Source organism: Protopterus annectens, chromosome 14.part0, assembly GCF_019279795.1.
Source record: "Protopterus annectens isolate FY-2018-M chromosome 14.part0, PAN1.0, whole genome shotgun sequence".
NCBI lineage: Eukaryota > Metazoa > Chordata > Ceratodontiformes > Protopteridae > Protopterus > Protopterus annectens.
Window position 1 is genome coordinate 993813505 of NC_056748.1, and position 24183 is coordinate 993837687.

Genomic DNA, 24183 nt, shown 5'->3' on the forward strand with positions numbered 1-24183 from the left:
ATGGCTAGAATTGCAAAATCTGATCTTGTTTCATCAACTCTCATTAGCCCAAAAAAATCTGTACAAGCCCACTAATACTCCGATACTCACTTCCCTTATAACTCCTTACTGCAACCTCAAATGCCTACGTTCTTCTAACAAACTTCTCATAGCAACTTGTAAAGCCAAAAACTTGGCAGGTAACTCCTTGTTCTCTAACACTATTGGAAAATCTTGGAACTCTCTTCCTTTAAATCTCTCTTCCATCTCTTCTCCTCGCTGCTTTAAAACCCAGCTCAAAACTTTCCTTAGAACCCGCTGGCTCTGCCCCTGCATAAACCCTGACTAACATTTCCATCTAGTTCTAGTGCTTCCACCTTTTCTGCCTACTAATTTTTAGTCCACAAGTAAATTGACTGTTACTAAGTATGTTAAGGTCCTAACTTTTGCACCTGACAGAACTTGATACTGTAAATGCTCATTAACTAAAGTGTTATTCTCTGTAATTTCTGTTTATCAATGAAAGTATTTTTGGAGCTTTTCTCCCCAGGCCTCCACTGAAAATGGGCTCAGTATCCAGTTGGACCAGCCCGATCAACAAATGTAAAATAAAGTAAAATAAAATAAAATTTAGCAAGCTGAATGTAAACCCCTTTGTTGTAAGATGGTTGCCAACTGGCTCATAAACCGGGCACACACTATCAAAGTGGTTGACTCCGCATCAACCAGCATATCTGTCACAAGTGGTGTGCCACAAGGGTCAGTGCAGGCCCCCTACTATTTAGTATATACTTCTCAGATGTTCAGGTCAAAACTTAGGGGTTCCGGCTGACCAAGTTTGCAGACAACTGCAAAGTAGGTGCAATTATTGAATTCCCAAATTTTGTCAGTATACTCCAAGAGGGTCTTATGCAGGTCAATGACTGGTGCCTTAGTCACAGTCTCAAACTGAATGCAAAGAAATGCATCATCATTCCCTATGGCAAAAACAATGTCCCTTCACACTATCAAATCAAAAACAATACCCTAAATACTTACAAAATGGTAAAGGATCTGGCATCACAAATTGACTGCGACTTTAACTTTGACCACCATGTGTCTACGGTAGTAAGGAAGGCTTTATACATAGCACGCTTGATTAGTAAAGGCATTGCCTTGAGAACAAAACAGGTTATAACCCCTGTATACTTGGCATTAATCAGGCCCATAATTGATTATAACGCCCCATTTGGCATGTACCGCACAAAGCTCCTGTAGCAATTGGATAGACCTCAGAGGTTTCTAACAAAGATCATCAAGGGACACCAGCACATGCCTTACACAGACTGACTAAAGTCCCTGTTACTATACTCTGTATCATATAGACTTTTTAGGGGAGACTTATGCCTGGCTTACAGAGTAATCTCAGACGCAAACCTAATGAATTTGCTGCACATCCATAAAGCAAATGGGACTAGAGCTACCTGTTTCAGGGACCTAAATATGGCTTGCGACTTAACTAGGACATGCTGGAGACACAGATGTGTCTCCCAGTGACTATTGGGTCTTTGAAATAGGCTACAAATTCATTTGAAACAGAGCACCTCTATGACACTGTTCAAAAGTAACCTGGATGAGTGGAAGGGGCACTGTAAATTCTTACCGGGGATAGCGCCCACAGCCCTCCTACTCATGGGCAATCATTACTAAATGCAGTCATGGGTATTGACTAGCGCATCTATGGTATTACATTGGGCCAGGCTTGAAATGACCTCTGGGTCAATTGCCTAGTAAACTCCTAGGATCCTATGAACTACAGAAACTGAATCTAATCAGAGCACAGGGATAAGACAAAATTATCACTAATGATCTGAGAACACGTCAGCATGAACTTATAGTACTATTATATCTTTTATTTACTAGAGTGTATAAATATGGAGTGATTTCTCATGATTTAAGACATACCCTTGTTAAATCTGTCTTTAAGGGAAAGGGAAGTCGAACAAACCCAGAGTCATACAGACCTATAAGTTTACTTTCAGGTTGTGGAAAATAAAGAAGGTTATAAATGAAGTTTGGCAACAAACTAAGTTGCCCCGGGACATCTTCATGAGGGGGTGTTAGATTAATATTAAGGGGAGTTAAGTGGGTTGGGGAGGTGAAAGGGTTAAGTGGAGGCAGGGATAGTTGGGAGGAAATGAGATAATGATGGGGAGGGGCTTAAGAGGTTTAGTTTAGTGTAGCTAGGTTAAGCAATCACATTTTGGTGTGAACTTGCTAGTGTGAGTTTACGTCCAAGATGACCTGTAGTGACTAAGGTGGTCCAGGTAGGCCGCGGATTAATAATGTTTTTTTTTTTTTTTTTTTTTTTTTTATGGAGGATTAAATTAAGGTATATATAAAGTAGTATTATATATGTAGCATGAGTGTGTTAGGGGCAGTTATTAATGTCAGGGAATGCTTTAGGTGCTACAAGAGTGGGGAAAAACTATGGCAAAGAAGACTTCCAAGTAAGTGTATCTTGCTTTACAGACCTATGATTGTAAAGGTTGCTGCCTTTTAGGGGCTGCAGGGAAATGCGGTGTTTGTAGTGGTAGTGGCTTCACCTTTTTGGTACTCAGACATTTGGGAGAGGTGTAGTTGGACCAGTGGAGGCCTTTTCATAGGGTTTTGGCTTGTTTGGCATTACCTGGTTGTGGTAAAAATCTGACAGTAGAGCCAGAAAATCTGAAGTGGTAAACTTTTAAAGTTGTTCCCCTGTTAATTGTCAGTGCATGAACAATGGTGTGCATGTCATGGTGGGGTAGGGCAAGACCTCAGTGCTTTTCCGTCCTTTGGTTGAGGATTCCCTTTCCGGATTGAAAGATATAGAACCTTTTGTCCTAACTGCTATTTGCGGTGCGATTATTAAAAAAAAAAATACTAACTAAAATGTGTTTCCTTTGAGATATTTAATAAATCTGGGCTGGGGTTTTATGCATGCTTAGTTTGGAGTGCACTTTTGCTGGGGGTGCATCTGGTGGGGAGATGTGGCATTGACTGTGGACACGTGACATGCATTGACTGTTTGGAATTTCAATGGTGGTTCAGGTTCAGCTGCGTGTTTTGCTTGGGTCTGGTGAATTGGGGACAGTTTCACATCGTGTCCTTGTGTTTTCTGGGGGGGAGCTTGGCTGTTGGAGGGTGTGTGCTCCACGATGCCAGAGTTCCGCTTTGTGTATTGGGCCATTTTCATGGGCTTGTGGTTTTCTTGCAGGGTGGTGAAGTTGTTTTGAGGTGGTGGCGGACTTTTGAGATTCGGTTTCTTACCTTTCGGTAGACTTGTGCTGGTGCAGGTGACTATGCTCGGGAGGGCCCTATTTCCTCGTTGTGGTGTTGGGGTAGTTTGCTGTCCCATACATGTTTGTTGGAATCTGGCGGACGTGTTGGGCGCGATTTCTGGTTCCTTGCATGGGTGCACCGTTCCCTTCTCTTCACCCTCATGTGTGAATGGTGAGTATTCTGACAGGGAAAATGAAGGCAGCTAACATGGATCTCAATGCCCTTTTGTCTAGAGGTGCAGTTCGAGGAAAGGTCCTGCTAGATCTGCAGTATTGGTCTTTGTCCAAGTTCAGCCAACCACAATGCATGACTTGACCGCACATTTCATAGAATTAGTCTTAGCAATAACTGTCATAGTTTGGTCTGGCTTCGATTTACATGATCCATGTGAGAAGGGTGATTTAGGTCAAATAAAGTTGCATAATACATTTGAACCTCAGAGTGGATTACGCAAAATCATTTGGTGTGATCGGGACAAAGAACACCACTGAGTAAAGCAAACTTGGTGATTATATACCTCGCATACAATATGGGAAGGCAAAAACATAAAAAAAAAAAAATAAAAGTATTACTATACAAATCTGCATAGTCCTAATGCAGCTTTGGTTAGCAGCTGTATACAGGTTTGTTTGTGCTTGGATGCACTGAAGGTGACGTTTTAAGGCAGGCTCCACTATTCAGGGCAAGAAACTGTTCATTTAGAACTTGCTTTAGTTACATTTTGGGTACATCATCTTTTGGTAAAGGAGTGGACAAATGACTGGCAACCGCAGGGTAGTGTGCAGTGTTTGGAGAATTTTTTTTTTTTTTGTTACATATGGCAACTGGTGACTTGACTTGTTCAACTCCTAGTGCATTGCACTTACAAGCGGCCATTGTACCCTGAGAGAGGAAGTTCTTAATATAGTTTCTAGCTTCATTTTGCTTTTGATGTGCATTTCCAGCAAAAATAGTAAGATGGATTCTAAACACTTCTTTGTGGTGGTGTGCATTTCAGAATCAGGCGCAGAAGTCTAACATAGTGGGATTCAAAGTGGGAGTGGTATCTCTTGACTGTCCAGTGTGTGTGTGTGTGTGTGTGTGTGTGTGTGTGTGTGTGTGTGTGTGTGTGTGTGTGTGTGTGTGTGTGTGTGTGTGTCACCATGTGCAAGTTGTTTGAGTTATTTGGAATTTTGACTGGCATTTTTGAGGGAAGGAATGTGTTTGAATGCTAGAGGTTTAACAGATGTGGATGCGTTTCATGCAATAAAGGAAATGCATTTGGCTGTTCACTAAGGTGTATGTGGTGTTGCAGATGGTGGAGTGGTGTAGCGGTTGCGTTGCTGCATCATAAATAAGAGGTTCTGAGGTTTGATTTCAGAGGTAAGGTGGGAGTGTTTTCTCGGGTAAAGTATATCAGCTTGGGAACAACTTATTCATACATGTGCATAGTGCAATTAATGGTGAATTCTGTCATGCACTGAATATTGGCGAGACATTTAAGGTTGTGATCTGTTTTGGGGGTGGGCACAATGATGCCGAGTGCTCTTTTGTGAGAGGATTTCAGTCTGTCGCTGTGGTAGATTAGTCTGTTGCAGATTCTGAGGAGTTGGTCTGTTGCCATTGCAGATTTTGAGGAGTGATTCTAAGTTGGTCTGTTGCCATTGCAAATTTTGAGGAGTGAAGTCAACAAAAAGGGAGAAAAAAGAGAGGGAAAAAAAAAAAACATTTCAGATTCACACTATGTTCTAAGGTTAAGAGTATTAGTTAAAATTCTCCCCATGTTGGGCCTGTGTCTCCTGTTTACACATAGATTTGTCCGGTTTCCTTAGGAGTGAAGGGTATGCAGTGGGTAAAATGCGTAGATTGTTCATCTGCACTTCATATCACAAGGGCGTGGTTAGCACTGTAGAGATGGTGACCAACCAGGGCGATGGTGGCTTGTAGTCAGGCAGAGGGATACAGCTCTATGTTCGGATTCCAGTGAGGGGATTGCTGTAGTGGGAGGTTGAGCCCATGGAGAATGGGTGCTTACTTGATGATTCTGATTGGTTGGGATTCTGAGTGCAGTCTGGTGTGGCATAGGGAAAGGAGTATTGACAGCTTGGGGGGAAGGGAAGGTCCTGAGTAAAATGGTGATTTTCTGGCAACTATGGGCATTTCCTCAATGATGACAGGAGGACAATAATGACAGTTAATGATGTATTCATGGTTTACTGTGGGGGGATTGTGAGGGTTTGGGAGGTTTCTTTTCTCGCAGTTAGCTCGTTGGTGGGGGGTTGGGTGGCTCGATGGCAGTAGTTTTACGTGGGTTCTCTACAGTGTGGAGATAAGGCGTCATAACGGTTTTGCAGGCTTGCAGGCCATCCTTATTACTGCACACACAAAAAAGGGGGGGTTATTTGTCATGGCTCTTTCTTCACATCAGGACAGCTCCTTTTACTCTGCGGCTATGGGGAGTTATGGAACCGGTAATAAAAAAAAAAAAAAAAAAACATTTGATATGAGCACCCACCGAGTCTATAGGGTTATTTCTTGTGGGGGTTATATTATGGTTGTGGCTATAAATTCACAGCATGGCAAATTAATGTTAATGGCTAATTTCTTCAGTGGCAGAGGTATAACTTTGAGGAGGAACAGGTAGGATTAGGTTGTAAGGGAAACGGTGCCGAGTTAAGGCAAGCCAGTCCAGCAGGGAGGCATTTGATTATGGCTGCTTCATCATAGATGTGTGGCGGTGTTGCATTCACTCCTGAGTTAGCAGGATAGTTTGTCTGTGCAGATGTCCTGAAAGGTACGTTATGTCTTTTAGATGATTTACATGTCTTTTTTCTTTCTTACAGATGGGGGTTTTGGAAGCTGCTGCTATAATTTGGAATAGGTGGGTATAAGGTAGAGCCTTCTCTTTACATATTAGAGGATATACTTTTGTCCTTTTCTTTGTAGATGGTAGTGTGCCAAGTACCAGAGGTGGCGATACACAAGGAATTCACAGATGATGGAAGCAGTGGCGGGTGAAGAAGTTACACATGGGGAGCATAAGGTGGCAACAGTTACTGACTGAAATTGCTGAAGGACAGAAGGCATCATGCAGTGGCTTGGAAAGGGGATCTGAAAGATGGGAGTCTTGGAATGCTGTGGCTTTAGTTTGGAATAGGTGGGTATAAGATGGAGCCTTCTCCTTACATATTAGAGTATTTACTTTTGTCCTTTTCTTTGTAGATGATGGTGTGACGAGTTCCAGGGGTGGGATACAGTGAGTTCGCACATGATCATGTTTTGGTGTCGAATAAGCGATGGGGTCATTGGACAACACTGAGGTGGCAGATGGGATGTGCAGAGTGGATTTTTACTTGATGGGCTGAAGGAACGAGGACTCGACAGGCAAGACTGAAGGCTGAGGAATGTGGCAGCTGATGAACGGGTACGAAAGGAGGTCAGTTTTCCAGCATTGCAGCTGGATATATAGTCACAAGGTAATGTCTTGTTTGCTTTAAATTGTTGGGGAGTATCAGAATTGAATTTCACATTGTATTGTTAGCTGGGGTCTTCCTTGTTAGGGCTCGGGTAGTGTTGGTGGTTGGAGTTGAGTATTCTTGCTCCAGTGGCAGGTGATGCTTTGGTAAGCATTAGGTAGTTGCCAGGGGCTGGTAATGTCTGGGTAATTATTGTACACCAAATGATGTTTGGCTTGACCCTTCCCTTTATAGGAAGTGGATTGAACAATTTTGAGTAGAAGGGAGGGGGTACAGCCAGGTCAAGCTGGTTGGCGGAGAAGAGGGATAGGCTTGCCCTCTTCTGTTCCCCCTCTGATGTCTGAATGTTCATTTCAAGGATCTGGGGAAAGGAAATGAGTAGTTGGAGGAAGCTTTCTGAATAGATAAGCAAGCTGAGGTAAGGATGGTGCTTATTTGGTGGATGGTAATTCAATGGATGTTGTATGAATTGAGTTGGGACGCTGCTTCATAAGTAAAGTAAGTGAGCAGAGGTATGGACCCTGCTTGTTGGGCAGGGTGAGTAGGCACGCTGCCCTGATTAACATTACAATGAATGGTATATGAAGTGAGATGCGATGCTGCTTCATAAGTAAAGTAAGTGAGCAGAGGCATGGACGCTGCTTACTGGGGCATGGTGAGTAGGTACGCTGCCCTGATTAACATTACAAGGATGGTGTGCTGTATTTAGAATCAATTACATCATGAATAGTTGTATTTAATAAAGTTGGTGATCAAAGCTATGTTATGGAAATTTAATAAAGGTCGTCAAATGTCATTTGGTGTGATGTGTATTATTGAAGGGGACCGGGACAAATGAAGTTTGGCAACAAACTAAGTTGTCCTGGGACATCTTCATGGGGGGAGGGTTAGGTTAATATTAAGGGGAGTTAAGTGGGTTGGGGAGGTGAAAGGGTTAAGTGGAGGCAGGGATGGTTGGGAGGAAATGAGATAATGATGGGGAGGGGCTTAAGAGGTTTAGTCTAGTGTAGTTGTGTTAAGCAATCACATTTTGGCATGAACTTGTTACCCACCCACCCTCCCTCTTTTTGTTGGTGGGGAGTAGGGTTATTAATCAGTGGGGGTAGGCGGAGAAGAGGGATACGCTTGCCCTCTTCTGTTCCCCCCCTCTGATGTCTGGATGTTCATTTCAAGGATATGGGGAAAGGAAATGAGTAGTTGGAGGAAGCTTGCTGAATAGATAAGAAAGCTGAGGTAAGGCTGGTGCTTATTTGGTGGATGGTAATTCAATGGATGTTGTATGAATTGAGTTGGGACGCTGCTTCATAAGTAAATTAAGTGAGCAGAGGTATGGACCCTGTTTGTTGGGCAGAGTGAGTAGGTATGCGGCCCTGATTAACATTACAATTAATGGTATATGAAGTGAGATGGGACGCTGCTTCATAAGTAAAGTAAGTGAGCAGAGGCATGGATGCTGCTTACTGGGGCAGGGTGAGTAGGTACGCTGCCCTGATTAACATTACAAGAATGTTGTGCTGTATTTAGAATCAATTATATCATGAATAGTTGTATTTAATAAAGTTGGTGATCAAAGCTATGTTATGGAAATTTAATAAAGGTCGTCAAATGTCATTTGGTATGATGTGTATTATTGAAGGGGACTGGGACAAATGAAGTTTGGCAACAAACTAAGTTGTCCCGGGACATCTTCATGGGGGGAGGGTTAGGTTAATATTAAGGGGAGTTAAGTGGGTTGGGGAGGTGAAAGGGTTAAGTGGAGGCAGGGATGGTTGGGAGGAAATGAGATAATGATGGGGAGGGGCTTAAGAGGTTTAGTCTAGTGTAGTTGGGTTAAGCAATCACATTTTGGCATGAACTTGTTACCCACCCACCCTCCCTCTTTTTGTTGGTGGGGAGTAGGGTTATTAATCAGTGGGGGTAGGTGGAGAAGAGGGATAGGCTTGCCCTCTTCTGTTCCCCCCTCTGATGTCTGGATGTTCATTTCAAGGATATGGGGAAAGGAAATGAGTAGTTGGAAGAAGCTTGCTGAATAGATAAGCAAGCTGAGGTAAGGATAGTGCTTATTTGGTGGATGGTAATTCAATGGATGTTGTATGAATTGAGTGGGGACGCTGCTTCATAAGTAAAGTAAGTGAGCAGAGGTATGGACCCTGTTTGTTGGGCAGAGTGAGTAGGTACGCTGCCCTGATTAACATTACAAGGATGTTGTACTGTATTTAGAATCAATTATATCATGAATAGTTGTGATTAATAAAGTTGGTGATCAAAGCTATGTTATGGAAATTTAATAAAGGTCATCAAATGTCATTTGGTGTGATGTGTATTATTGAAGGGGACCAGGACAATGGATAAATTATTGTCAGAATTGGAAATGATGGGACTTGAAACCATATATCAGTACGCATATATTGAAAATAGCTCTATTACCACCTGTAACATGATGTTCTGTAAAAATATAATAGCTATGAATAAAGAATTGTGCTGCGATGTAATTTATATAAATTTAACTTCAATATTTGATAGTTTCATACAAAAACCACTTATCAATAATTAGAACAACTCGGTACTGATGTACTCTTGATGAGATGGATAGCTGAATGGCTTACAAATGGGTCTATGTTCACTTACAGAAATGAAAAAATGCAAACAGCTAAGCCACGAATGGGAAACAGAGAATACTGACATTACCAACTTCTACGAAAATAAACACATCGAATGGCCACAGTCACGAACACAACCAACCAAGCTGCACCCCTTCACCCCCCCAACTATATTTACCAACTCCGAGATCACACTACAGTGGGGAATAGGGCAAATTAATAAGGCTTCCCTTCACTTATCTTATGTGTCGCATTACTTCCTGGTTGTTGGCCAACCATGGCCATTTGATGTGTTTATTTTCGTAGAAGTCGTTGTTCGGTAATGTTTGTATTTGCTGTTTCCCATTCACGGTTTAGCTGTTCATGTTTTTTTTTTTTCATTTCAGTTAGCAAACATTGATATCTTACAAGCAGAATATGGCAAGTATCATACAGCAATTCAACAAGTAAAATTCTTGGTTACAGTCACGGTGTCCCACAGTGCTCTGTCCTAGGCCCATACTTGTTTAGATTGTATCTTTCAGATGTATCTTTTTCATCTGAGGTGTTCTACAGTCTGTATGCAGATTACTTGAAATTAGGTAAACTGACTGCATGTGTTACAGATAGGGCAGGTCTGCAAAAGAACTTGTCTAAATTGCCCATTTGGCCACAGGAGAATAATATGGTGATAAATACATCAAGAACTAAGCATATGAGATTTGGCAGACATAAAATGAGAGGTGAATATTTAATACAGCACACAGTGATTGAAATTATAAATTCATTTAAGGACCTGGGTGTATGGGTAGATCCAACTTTGAGTGTTTCTAATCATATCAGTCAACTGGTTAATGATAGTTATTGAACTATATAAAGTGTAGGAAATCAGAAATGATGCTGTCATTTCTTGTATATTACATTAGACCTAAACTGATTATGGAATAACAATATGGAAACCTTATAAGAAAATAAGAATGAGTAAACTGGAAAGAGTACAACGGAAATATACCAAGAGCATCCATGGATGTGAAACTGTAAGTTATTATGAAAGACTAAAACATTTAAACTTGTACAGTATCTCATGTAGATATTTAAGAGGAGATCTTATTCAGGTATATAGCACATTTAGAGACAACTACCTCTGGGAATGTTTGGGGTTATTAAAAAATAGTAAAGAATAATCAGACAGCCTATGTAGAAGATTCTTTAAGAATGAGAAGTGTATTAATCGGTTCTTTGATTGAGTAGCTGATGCATGGAACAGATTACAAAATTAATTTAAAGCAAGCACTAGTTTAGGTATTTTTAAGAACACTCTGGACACTTATTGTTGTTGTGTCTTTCGGCTTTTCCCAGTTAGGGGTCGCCACAGCAGAACTCCGCTCTGCTAATGATTGGCAGTAGATTTTTACGTGCTGAGTCGCCAGCTCTGACGCACAACCTTCAATTAAGGTGCGCCCATTCACGCATGTCTCCATACAGAAGACGCTCTAGTTGAGAATGAACAGGACAACGTCTTACTGTGAGGCGACAACGCTACCGCAGCACCACGGGAACTATATATCCTGGCAGGCTAGAATGGCATTATTGCCCATGCTTGAAATATTTGTGTTTATGTATATAAGGTCTTTGGCTGACCTTTACCAGTAAAGGTTGTGGCAAAATAAAATAGAAAAATTACTAACTTGCCCAAGAGACACTGAACTTTCTGTAAATTGGAAACAATAAGACACAAAATTAAACCTGAAAGTGTTAAATTAAGTGACACCACAAACCAAAACTGGAGAGAAAAAAGAAGAGTGACCTGATACTAGAATGTAAAAGACACGTCCGTTTCAGACCCAAGGTGACATGAGTATTTACAATGTGAACAGAAAAACAAAATTGTGTGAGGAGCTATAAAAGATTAATAGTGCCTTGCTTGACCTATAAGTAGAATATCAGAATGTGCAAACTGAGAATGCCTCATTAAAGGTACAACTCACACAGACTGAAAATAGTCAAGAACTGCATACAGACTCATACTTATAACAGTGAAGCGGTCCAGCTTATACAGCAAAAGAAATCTCAAAGTATAAATGAAAGTAAACAACTGGCATTGACCAGTAAGGAACTCATAAACGCTATACACAAATACATACAGAGGTGCTATAACAGTTACTTAAATGCATTTATTCAAGACATCCAAGTGCTAGAACAAAAATGACAAAAGAAACCCTTACTAAAATCCTACAGGAAGAAAAAGAGAATGTTTCCTTGGAAACTGAATGAACAGCATGATTCTGTTCTCAAGCTGCAACTAAGTATAAAAATCTAAAGTGTGAAAATAAAATTGAAATCAAATTGTTAGAGGACACCAACAGTAAATTAAAGCAATGTCTAGAAAGTGCAGGATGGTCATACTGATTTAACAAACCTGTGAAAGGAAAACAGTTTCCTCAAACAGAAGGAAGTCACACATACTAACCTGAGGCTAAGAGAGGCAACTGTAGAGAGCAGCAGAGGTACTCAAAGTCTGAACAGAACTCTTTTGAAGGACAGCCTACAGTATATATTAAAATCACAGAACAAACCATTGAAAATGTGAAGCTGTAGAAATAAATTTAAGTCAAACTGGGAGAGTACAGAATGCCTCAGATGTCCTTCATATTGAATAAAATCCACTCATAAAAAACAACAAACAAGCCAAAGAGAATAAGGCTTCATACTTCTCAACTTCCAAACATTATAAATCATAGTTCTGGCCTTTAAATATCATAGCTGAAGTCGGAAAGAGGAGCACTTTCTTATTTAAAAAAAATGTCAATGTATACTAGTTCCTATATAGCTTGTGGTCATGAATCTTTGTATATGCTTAGTTTATGTATTTAATGAAATATGTACTCATAAGCAGGTCTGACTTTATAATGATCATCACAAAGCTAGGAGGAGCAAGGCAAATCCAAGGGGCAAAATCACAGCACTATGCATAAATCATAACAGCTGAGATGTATGTAGAGCTTGTAGAAGACACTAGTGCTAAAGCCTGTGTTCTGATATTGTTCAAAGGAATAACCAGCATATTAGTCCAAGAAGAGATGTTTTTAAGGGCAAGCATCGCACATTGCATGAGGCCAGTCAAATGATATACCTATTTCAAGAGTGAATACATTGTTATAGAATATCTAAATTGGATGAAAATAAACATAGTGTTGGTAAGGTCATTGGACAGTCAAATTGCAATCTGGCTGACCCATAGTCTCCGTGTGTTTGTATGTGAGTATGTCTGTGTGTATGTATATACATATATATGTATAGAGAGAGATAGTGAGAGAGAGAGAGAGAGAGAGAGAAAGACACATGGACACTGGTGCTTTCATCAGACTAACTTTTAGCTGAAATCAGCTGAAGTCAGTGTTTTAAGTGAACATTCAAATTACCAAAAGAGCACTTGATTAGGTAACAGTTTTGCCAAAATAGATGACTGTACAGTTTTTAGGGATAGAGTAAAGGTTAGATAAGGGGTTACATGTAGTGCGGTGCATATATGTTGTGTGTGTGTGTGTGTGTGTGTGTGTGTGTGTGTGTGTGTGTGTGTGTGTGTGTGTGTGCGTGTGTGTGTGTTTGTATGTGTGTTTGTATATTTGTGTGTGTGTGTGTGTGCGTGCGTGCGTGCGTGCGTGTGTGTGTGTGTGTGTGTGTGTGTGTGTGTGTGTGTGCCTGAGCTTGTCATGTATAGAGGCAATGTTATGGAATTACTTTTTTATTTATTTTTTTTTTTTTAAGGTAAGGTGTAGCATTATGGTCAATAAGCCTTTTTTTTAGCACAGCAGTTCCTGAACAATTATCTGTTCCCCTTTCTCTTCCTTTTTACTAAGGATCAGCATAGCAACCAGAGGAGGATATTTTAAGCATCTTGCATCTGACAGTAATATTTTTGCATGAAAAAAACTTCTAGGTGGCAGCTTCCTCATATGTGTGAAATTTACAGCATATATGCCAAGTACAAAAAGTCATAACCTTAAGGAAGCCATTCAAGCAACAGCTAAAGGATGAATTTATCTAAAAAGTGTGTTACATATCTAGTTTGTCATGCATGCATGTGCTCCCCAATCTACACTAATCTGTTGTCCAATACTTTGCTTGAGGCAGGCCACCAAATATACACTTTATATTAGTCAGCAGACAAACTTTTGCTCTCTGTTTGGCATGGAATTAAGATGTTTGATGCCAGTGAGATGCGGATGGAAAGAAGATTAAATTATCATCTGGGTGTAGGAACCAAGGAACCTGTCAGTGTCACCAAAAAAGTCCATATGAAAACAATTTCCCCAGCCCTTGTCTAGAGGATGAAAGAAAGTGCAACAGGTGCAGTTTTATCAATGGATAAGGGGGTTCCATGCCAAATTACATAACCCAGATATATTCCCTAGCATGGTGCCTCTAAACAATCAAAAGGCCATTAGCACAATTTCTGCCTAGTATTCAAGCTTCTTTCAAGCTGCTAGTATATCAGAATACAACTACAATGAAATAACAAAATGTGGAGCCAAATTAATAGCTTATGCTATGCAGAGATCATTACAAGCACACCCATATATCATTTAAGGAAGGTTAAAAATCCTAGGTGCAGTGATTTAGTGGAGACAAACTCCTTAAACTGTGTTTTACATACATATATTTCAGGTATGGACAACAATACCCTTCTAGCCTGTCAATATACCAAAACAATCATTCCTATAATAAGTGTCTAAGTTGTTCTCAAAAATATCTAAACTAGTGCTTGCTTTAATATAATGTGTTAGTCTATTCCGTATATCAGCCACTCCCGGAGAACCAATTAGTACATCTCTCATTCACATATAATCTTGCACACAGGTTGTCTGGTGAATCTGTACTACTCTTTGATAATCCCAAACATTCTCTGAGGTAGCTGTCTCAAAATGCCCTATATACCTGAATAAAGTCTCATCTTAAATATCTGTATGAAACACTGTACAACTTCAAATATTTTAGTCTTTCATAATAATTTACACTTTCATATCCATGGATGCCTTTGGTATATTTTCACTGTACACTTTCCAATTTGCTCATGCTAATTTTCTTATAAGGTTTCCAGATAAGAAAACTAGCATAGTTGTGGGGGTGGGAACAAAGAACATGTGCTTAACTGAAAGTACTCTACTGTTTCACAGCAGAGACATAACACAATGTGGCTAATTTGAAACCAGTATTATTGAAATCTTAACAGACTTTGTATTAAAAAGATAAACTTCTCTTTTCAGCGGTATTTATTGCAGATTCTCTCCTAGATTAAGTACAATATAAAAAACAGTGAACATCAAATGCAGTGGTATGGATGCTGTTTAATGGGCAACTATGAAATGTCTATAATATTTTAGGATTTGAGGGACAAGACTGGTTTTTAATACCATAATAGAGTAACCTTTTGCTTTGTTACAATTTGCTCAACAAGATGTACTAACTGAGATTGCCCCAAGATATAAGTCAAAATAATACCACTCTTTCAGGCAATACTAATTTGGAAGGTGTATGCTTTGTTTAGCAAATATATTATCGCTGAATGTAATGAAGAAAATAATGCTGTACAATTCTCCCCGAGATTCCACCTCACTAGTGATTTGACAGAGCAAAAGGTTCAAGCTTCACATCTAAAATCTTTTTATTATTATTATTATGCAAACACCTACAACCAAATGAGTTTGCTTACAGTATTCCTTATTTGCCATTCATCCCACATACATAAATTTCTTATGTTACTTTTGCCTGCAGGGGAACAGCCCTTGTATACTCCTTGACCACAACAAAACAGACTACATTTCTATAAATTCTGCAACATCCTATTAAACAACTGCTTTGTTTAAATAGTCCAAAAAAGGAAAATTAGCTTTTTTGCACCTAGTCATACTGTAAAATATTCTGCTGCTTCTGGTGCATTGATAAAGTATAGAGATGGACTATTAAAATCATTTGTTAAAGTCTCAGCTGTTTGTTTTTCAGTATTACAAACCATTCTCCTTATAAACTTAGCAAGATAATTAATTTCTTCTACCTGCAAAATACGGGTGCCATGTGTTACACACCCTCAGGGCATTGAATTAATTGCTGTCAGATTCCAAAGTGAAAATAAGTACATTATGGCTCCAGAGTTACAAACCAGTGTAAAGCCAAAATGTTGTCCTGGTCCTGAGCTGCATAAACAGGACGCTAAAAACAAGGGGCATACTTAAATTAATGAAAGAATTTTGGGGTGGAATGTATTGAAAAGTAGAGGGATAACTTTTCCTTTCAAAACAGCGAAAAGATAACACGTTTACAAAACTGATTTAATGTGCCCAGCATGAGCAGGATAGCAGGATAATGCACCCCCCTTTTATATTACTTGAGCTCGATTACTCTTTCAGGTATTCAAATAATAATAGATTACCCCCCCCCCCCCCCCCCCGTGTCGATGCTCTTGTAAAACATGACCTTTTTCTGCATGTTGGATGACACGTTTAGAAGTTAAGTTATTATTATTTCCAGCATATGTACTTTTAGCTCGTATATAGTAAATTAAGATTACCTTCACCACACACTCTCAAGCCATGCGTGTGTTAAACTGATTCTATTTCCCGGTTTACCACTTGCTTCATTTTCTAGAGTGGCAGTTTGTTAGTATAAAATAGTCTAATTTAGTTATCATAATCATAAGTTCTCTTTGTCTTCCCAGCACCTCTATTAAGTGCATACTGTTTGTTAGATACACAGCATCTCTCACACTTCTGCAATTCTAATACACAAAATTCCGGTTAAACAGGTCGCAACTTTGCATGATGACTACAGCTACATAACAATGTAAAACCAAGTATGTCTAAAAGCTGCAATATTGCACCGTTTGCACTTGAGCTAAATGAAAATTCGCAGCAGCATACCGCAGTCAAGGTAGCCTTGGGGTTCACTAGCTTGTATCGCCTTTATTCGGAGATCTGCATGGGCGGAGGCTGAGAGAATTTTAAATAGAAGTTTTCACCGCTGTCAGCTGCAGGGTCCGTTTTAAATAAGACCTTCAGCCAGCGATAAACTGTTTAGGGTACATTTTGTGACAGTCCAATCAGCCAAACAGCATTTCTGTAATATTCAGATCATTCAAGACTCTACTACTTGACACCTGGCTACTCGTAAACCTTATATCTGTTAGTTCATATAAACTGCTTATGTCCTCAACCTTCTTGTCACAATGAGCACTTAAATCCGATTTCAGGTCCGCTTGGTCTAGTAGTCTGTAATTAATACGGCAGTTCTGCACCTACTGAACCAGCTATCACATTCCTTCCATTTAATACTCTAACCCATTAATGATTCAGACATCTACAGATCAAAATGGAATTCGACCCACAGATAGTCTAATAGCTAGATCAACCAACACCTTTGCATGCCTATCTAGTTGCAGTATAGACCAAAACCAGTTTACAAAGCCATCTCTAATGCATAACTTGTTAAATGAAAATGCTACTTACTCTTTGAGGTTTGTCGTCAGGCACAGGGCTGTTTGGGTTCTGAGATGGGTGAAGATGTAGCTGGTGTTTGCTCTGCTGCTGTTGCTGCTGTTGCTGATGCTGCAGCTGGAGGCTGGTTGCCTAGGTGATGGATGTATTCTAGAGCAGAGCTGGGCTGCAGTACTGTTAAGGGTCTGCCGTGAATCTCAGTGTGAAAAAAGCAGTGTAGTCCGTGACAATTGTCTCCACTGTTAGTGCAGGCTCACAAAGGGATGTGCTCCACAAACTAAAGTAGCATTAAACCACACGTCGGTTTGAAAGGGAATTATGTTGACTTTGGTCGGTTTTTGGTTGAAACTTGCACTACTGATGGGGACATCGCTTAAAATGCAGATGATTCAGAATTCCTCGTGTTAAAGGTTTCATGTCTAGTAGGCTGACTTGGTATTATGTTGCAGGCACAAACAGGCAAAATTATGCACTCCTGCCTTCTGCCGAAGCATTCTTCACAGATACATTCCAGCAATGTATTTAACCCAGTTCTCTGAGGCAAGCAGAAGGGCATATACACACACTAGATTTTTGTAAAACGAAATAAGGGAAAAGTCTTTTCTCTGAATAATTGAGACTTCAGTGGCAAGTACATTGGGGGATACCCACAAATTTTCAACAAAAGCCAGATCATGATCTGATTGCAGTGCCGCTCATTTGTGGTGGAATGTTCGTTATTTGTTTGGAAACCCATCTAGTTAAACTCTGAGGTAGCATGGGCAGGTGCAACAACTACCTAGAGAGTTCTGGTTGCTTTGTTTAAAATCTATGGACTGTGTTATAATGTTTGTTATGATGTGATTGTTCCTGATCTTCGTAAGGACACAAAACTACTGGGATGAATTTCCGGGGCTGAGGTGTTTGAAAGCACGCCAACAGGGCTAGCTTGCGCGTTAGATATACATATATAAGCAAATTAACACAGAGACATTTCCACCAGTAATTCCACACTCCACAACCCCCAAAAAGATCAACCAATAAATTAAAGTTGAATTGTACAAACATCCATCAGGTTGAAAAGGACGTGGCTCCTATTTCAGCAGTTAAGGAAGCATATTTAGTTTGCCTAACGAGCACTGTTTTTGCATGCAGTGGAAAGGTAAGTAACTTTAGACTGAGTGCGTATGTATGTATTAAAAGCAATCTGTGTACATGTAAGCAAAACATTTGTGATAAGGCCACACTGCTAACCACTGTGGCAACGTACTCTGCCTTACGGTTATTGAGAAGCTGAAAATATATAATGTATTTACAACGTCATTAATACGGTTATACAGATATATAAAGTAAAAAAAATGATAGGTAGGTATATACAGGTACATAAAAAAGTACAGGAGAGTAGTAGTGCTGAAATGTACATAAAAAGTACAGGAGAGTAGTAGTGCTGAAATGTACATAAAAAAGTACAGGAGAGTAGTAGTGCTGAAACTGAATTCATCCTCAAGTCTTGGTGAGTACCTTCGCGAGGTGGATGGACCCTGTTTTCACAAAATCTCACCAAGGCGACACTGATATATAGACTGCATCAATATAGCAAATATCATGGACAGAAGTAGATAGCTGGTTACACAAGACCCAGGATAAAAAAAGTTCCCAATCCTGGTAGCCGCACTGGTGCCAGGACTGGAAAAAATGACAGTGTAGAATCCTCAAAATACGAAAACATTCCTACAATGGGACCAGGCCAAGCCCAGGGGAGGGATCTCTCCCCTTATAGAAGTAGCAGTCCACAAAAATCACAAAAACTGATAGGCAAAATAAGAGCCATAAAGATGATAGAGTGGACTATTGAGGATAAGAAAGAAATTATGTATTGTTACTATTATGCAAAAGCCCAGAATTTCCAGACCCAAAATATACAAAACCATTAAGAGAGAAATTACAGGAAAGAAAAATACTTTGGCAAGAAAAACTGTCAGAAGCTTCAAATGGAAATTTGCATTCATTAATATAACAGATTTGTGAAAAACAGTATATAGATCAAGAAACTTTGATCTGTTTAGAAAAAGAAGCATCTGAGGAAGTGTAAAAATATAAACAAGAACGTCTAGAGATATTTGAAAAATATAAAAAAGAAATATGGACACAGGAAAGAAAGAGAGATTTGATATGGTACAATATTTATGCAAAGGAGAAAGCCAAATTAATCAATATAAAGAAGGCAGCCCCAAAAATATTCAAGTTGAAATATCCAGATATGGACAATTTTACAATAAAAAAAATAATATTACAAAGATGGAACGTAGAAAAGAAGATCAGTAAAGTTGAAGTTAAAAAATAGAAGTTGAAGTTATGGAGTGCCTGTGAAGTGAAGGATTTGGTGTAGAAGGTCTAATACAGGTTACATCACAGCATGATAGAGTGAGACCCAAAGTAAGGAGAAACAGGAAGATCAGGAAACATGTGAAGAAGAAATATGGACATGGGAAAGAAAAAGAGATTTAATATGTTGTAATATTTATGCAAAGGAGAAAGCAAAACTAACCAATACAAAAAAGCAGTACCAAAGCTATTTGAAGAGAAATACAGGCAAAGGAATCCGGACATGGAAAATTTTACAATACAAAAAATAAGAAGACAAAGAGGAAAAGTAGAAAAGGAGATTAGTAATGGAGAGGTTAAAGAAATAGAAACTGAGGTTATGGAGTACCTGCAAAGTGAAGGATTCAGTGTGGATATCCGAATTAAGGGGACAGCAGTGAAACAGGAAGTAATTGGTCGGGTGCCATATCAAGATATTTTGGAGTCTTCCTCAGGAAACCAGTATAAACATTCAGTTGAAGCCAGACAGTAAGGAAAGGAACAGGAAACTCAAAATTCTGATGCAGTCAATGTTGAGGAGTGATAGGACAGTGAGTTCCCGTATGACAGAGCAAAAGACGGCACAGGATGAAATTGAAGAGAAGGTGCCACAGGAAGCTGCTATAGAACAAGAATGCCCACAGGAAACAGAAACAAGGGATGTGCCCTCAGTTTAGAAAAAAATGAGCTAAGAGAAGAGTTGCTTGATTCAATAGACATGGATAGATATGTTAAGATCAATGAGAGAAACAGACTGCAGAAGGTCAATAAAACCCAAAAAGTCAGAAGTCTGATAAAGCAAATGAATTAGGACTGTCCATAGGGATCCATGTGATATAACAGAAGTAAACAGGATATATTACTGTCAGTGGTGGCTCGTGCTATTGGACTGCAGGACTGCAGTCCTCCCAGCTGTGGAAAGAACATTTTAAAAAATAAAATAAAGTATTTATTTTTGTATTCTACATTATTTATGCTGGCTGCTGCTTAGTGTGAGTCTGACTGACTCGCTGACACTCTGTTAAAGTCCCGGAACTCAAACTGTGCATGCTTAGCGAGTTCCGGGTTAAAAACAATACTTTCTGACTGTAAATCCAGACTGCTGTAAAAGCAGTCCAGATTAAGGACAGAAGACATCAGTGCGTGATGGCCAGAAGTCTATGCGGTTTGCAACCGCAGTAAACTGGAAGTAGATCGGACTGCCATGTCGGCAGTCATGTAGGTGATGTGGATGGCTGGATGGCTACTGATTGGTTCTCGTTCTCTTCCCGCACTTTGCGTGCTGGGAAAAAGCGAGAAACAGTAGCAGCAGACGGTAATTTGGTTTGATCAGAGTTCGTAACTTCAAACTTCGATCAGGATTGGACAAAATAAAATCTTCAAATATAACTTCTACAGTTCCTGCAAGTAAGTTAATGTCTGCTATTACAGGTAGCTCAGTTTTTTTTTATAATTAGCATTCAATAAATACCCAGAAACATGCCATCTGGCAAGAAAGGTCAAGTCTCTAACTGTCTTAAACACTAGTCTACACACTTTCTTGTGCTGAACTGCTGCTATAGTGCGAAATGTGAAGTAAGACTGACATTCCTTACTGTTCCTGGAAACAGTGCGTGTGTAAATAGTGTGTGTGTAATTGCTATTGTCGCAACTGGTAACAATGTGTTTTTGAGGTGCTGCAGCTGAGTTGCCAAAACAGAACTTTTATACTTCTTGTAAAAGAATGCTATTCATATCTGTGCTATAGTGGAATAGACAGGCAGAATGTTCTTGTTCCCCACGCATGTGGCAGGGTAGGTTGTTTTTTACTAGAAGCACCCATCTGCTTTTATATTCTGGAATTATTTTTTTAAACAGAGCGCCTTGCAGGAGCACTTGTGTTGTTTCTGAAGTTGCTCACACTGAGGGCCAAAGTGCTTAACCGTATTGCGATGGCAAAACCTTGGTCCTCTGTTAGTTCTGCTGTTGTACAACTTTGATTGCTAATAAATATATGATGATGCCAGCGACCAAAAGAGTTTGTTAAATAGTCAATTTCTTTTATAAACAATAAAGAAAATGCATATGAGACCTTTAACACGTGCTGCATAACAGATCAATAAGAAGTTATATTTTTGTCTGAAATGGAAATGGGATTGATAAATTAAGAGAGAGAACAGTATATACACACACACACAAATAACACTGATTATATGGATATGGAAAATACACTGTGAGTTCAGAAACTATGCAGGCCAGTTAAGGAAGTGTCAGGAATACAAAATGCAAAGAGCAGGTAAGGGCTGGTTGTAAACACGGTACTTATAAGAAGTACAGAAAAGTTTCTTAACTGGCTGTCTGGCACCATTCCCAAATGTAGTTCTCATAATCCACCAATTTCTGTAAGTGCTTAAAAATGTTTGTGTAATTCATGAGTGATTTCTACTACAGATGGCATACTCATACACTACATATGTTCACGTGGACGGTTCTAGCTCACTCCCCAATATGCTGTATGAAAAGTAAAAGTGTACAAACCAGTAAGGCAGAATTAAAAAAAAAAAGAAATCGCCATTGCTGCTTGTTTATATTTAGGTGATGGACTTGACTCATTTTCTGTCCCTATTTTCTGTAGTAGGCATAATAAAGAAGTGCATTATTGTTTATTTACTATTGTTGTCAAGTATGGTGTTTAGTTACAGCTGCATATTATCCTGTGGCAGTAAACAAAAATGTACATTTTCATACTGCATTAACAATGAAGTGTTACATTCTGTGCTGAAGTAAATGGAGCCACACATTTTATAAACACAGCAGCTGTGGTTGCCAAAGATAACTAGATAAAATGCTCACTTGTATTATTTCCATGCAGGAGCAGATGAGTAGAATATGGTGTCAAACATTAAATACACAAATAAATAAATAAATACTACACACCCAGGTGGAAATGGGCTTACTGTATATACAAATGCATGTGAGATACCAGCTGCTTTAAATTAATCATACATCTCTGTGCTGCATTCAAATATATGCTGGGACTGCAAACAAGAATAACTATAGAATAGTTTAACTGGATGGTCATAGATTTTCAGTTGGTAGTTCTAAAGGTGGCAGTCAATTTTACTCTTTTATCTTTGACTTAATTTTCCAAATATTGTTTTTGTAAATGGTCAGTTGTTTACTAGTCTATATAGTGCAGCTTTAAGAAATATAAACTATTATTAAATTGATAAAATCCTGTGTTTAGCAGCTTTACTTCTGCATGCTTAACTTGGAGATAAAAGTAATTTGTGGACTAATCGTTGTATTTTTTTGCGTACGAATACAACCACTGCATTTGTGCAGAAAGCACTAATTTACTTGCATTATGACACAAAAAGGCTTTTAGCTTTGCATGAACTGAGCACATATCTTATTGTATGAAACTGAACTTTTATTTATTTATTTATTTTTATTTATTTAATTTATTTTAGATTTGTTAACCGGGAAAATCCAGCTGGACCAGGTCCATTTTCAGTGGAGACCCGGGAGAAAAGCTCCACAATTAAGAAGACATTTATACAATTACAGATATACATACATTTATACAATTTGAGATATTCATAAAAAACAGGTAGTAGTGAAAAATGTATTTACAAGTAGAGATATTCTTACTTTGTTAACTATAGTTAAACTTGCAGCGCAAAACTAAGATGCAGTTTTGAGAAATAGTACAAGGGTTCAGTGAATGGGTTTAGACAGATATTTTTCAGTGTTCTGCTTTTCTGTTTAAAGTGCATATGATAAAATAAAGTGGTACTACTTTTGTTTAATTTTACGTATGGTAAAATAAAGAGCTAAATAATTCTGATTTTTTTTCCCGTGAAAACATTTTCTAGAAAAATAGTAAAATAAAGTGGTAAATAATGGTGTTTTATTTGAAAACATTCTAGCAAAAAGATGCTTTGCTACTTCTTGAGTTTTTTTTAATTAAATTAATGTAACTATTGCAGTTTCAGTAGTCTGCAGATAAATACATGATACTGTGTCTGCGTATGGATGCTATCTTAAATGTTCAGTAGTATCAACAGCCTATATGACAGGACAATGAAAACCAGAATGTGTACTTAAGGTAAAACTGTTAGCATGTAATGTAAACCAGCAGGCTATCATACTCAGCCAACCCATTCCAAGGCCTGTGGTATTTTAATTTGCCAAAAGTTAAGAATTTGAAATGTGATAAAACTGGAACCACATTCTATATACCTTCAACCCCTCCCCACCATGCTTCCACCCCCTTCCTCCACCCAAAGTCCTGCTTTATGAACATTTAAGCATTCCTGTAAGGGCTACTGTACCTCGCTATGTTAATTTGCACTCTCCCCATTACCAATAATTTAGGATATTTTTAGGCCTTCTTTGGTTTAAAGTTTGTAGTCACTTGCTTTATATTTTCTGTCATTCTTCTTGATCCACTTGCAGACATTTGAGCACTTATTAAGGTCAGCACATTCATTCTTCTCTGTATTGTCTCATCACTGTTTCATAATGACTTGGTGTAATCAGAAAACCATAAAATGATTATGATTAAAATAAAAATTCAAAATAAAAATTTAACCCCCCATCCAAGGTAGAAGCAAGTACAGTGTATTTTCATCTGTCCTTGATTTTGCAGAATGTTCTGGTTTTCTGTCATATTTTTATACTATTGATTTATGCTTCTTATTATCCAGAAAATGCATGTTGCTGGCATTATGTTACTTTGCACTTTTATAAAGCTGAATATAAATTATAATTAGAACTGCAGTGCAAGGAGAAGTGGTTTGAGTTGAGTGCTGCTTGCTTTTTTATACTTGATTTTGACTGGCATTCCAGTAATATATTTAAAAAGTAATTTATTTGTTCATGCCTCACAACCCTTTTGTTTCCATCTAGATATTAAGTAAGCTGTCATGTAGCCAATGCACTGAAATATTTTTTCTTCTTCTCCACTTCATTTTGTCTTGATTGGACTCTCATAATGATGGTCTGGCACCCAGGGCAGCATATTTAAAGTCACTTTTTTTTGTGGTTTTGAGC

The 24183-nt window shown here is 38.8% G+C and overlaps 2 protein-coding genes across 2 annotated transcripts in view; one reads left to right on the top strand and one right to left on the bottom strand.

The window, feature by feature from the left end:
• CALY (calcyon neuron specific vesicular protein) overlaps positions 1-16932 on the bottom strand; it is a 674247-nt gene extending 657315 nt beyond the window's left edge. Inside the window, exon 1 of the mRNA XM_044056789.1 lies at positions 16816-16932. The gene's annotated coding sequence lies outside the window, so the exon portion shown is untranslated. The remainder of the gene's footprint in view (positions 1-16815) is intronic.
• Positions 16933-17303: 371 nt separating this feature from the next.
• The window catches only part of LOC122789381, a 475956-nt gene continuing 469076 nt past the window's right edge, over positions 17304-24183 (top strand). The window contains exon 1 of the mRNA XM_044056787.1: positions 17304-17944. The gene's annotated coding sequence lies outside the window, so the exon portion shown is untranslated. The remainder of the gene's footprint in view (positions 17945-24183) is intronic.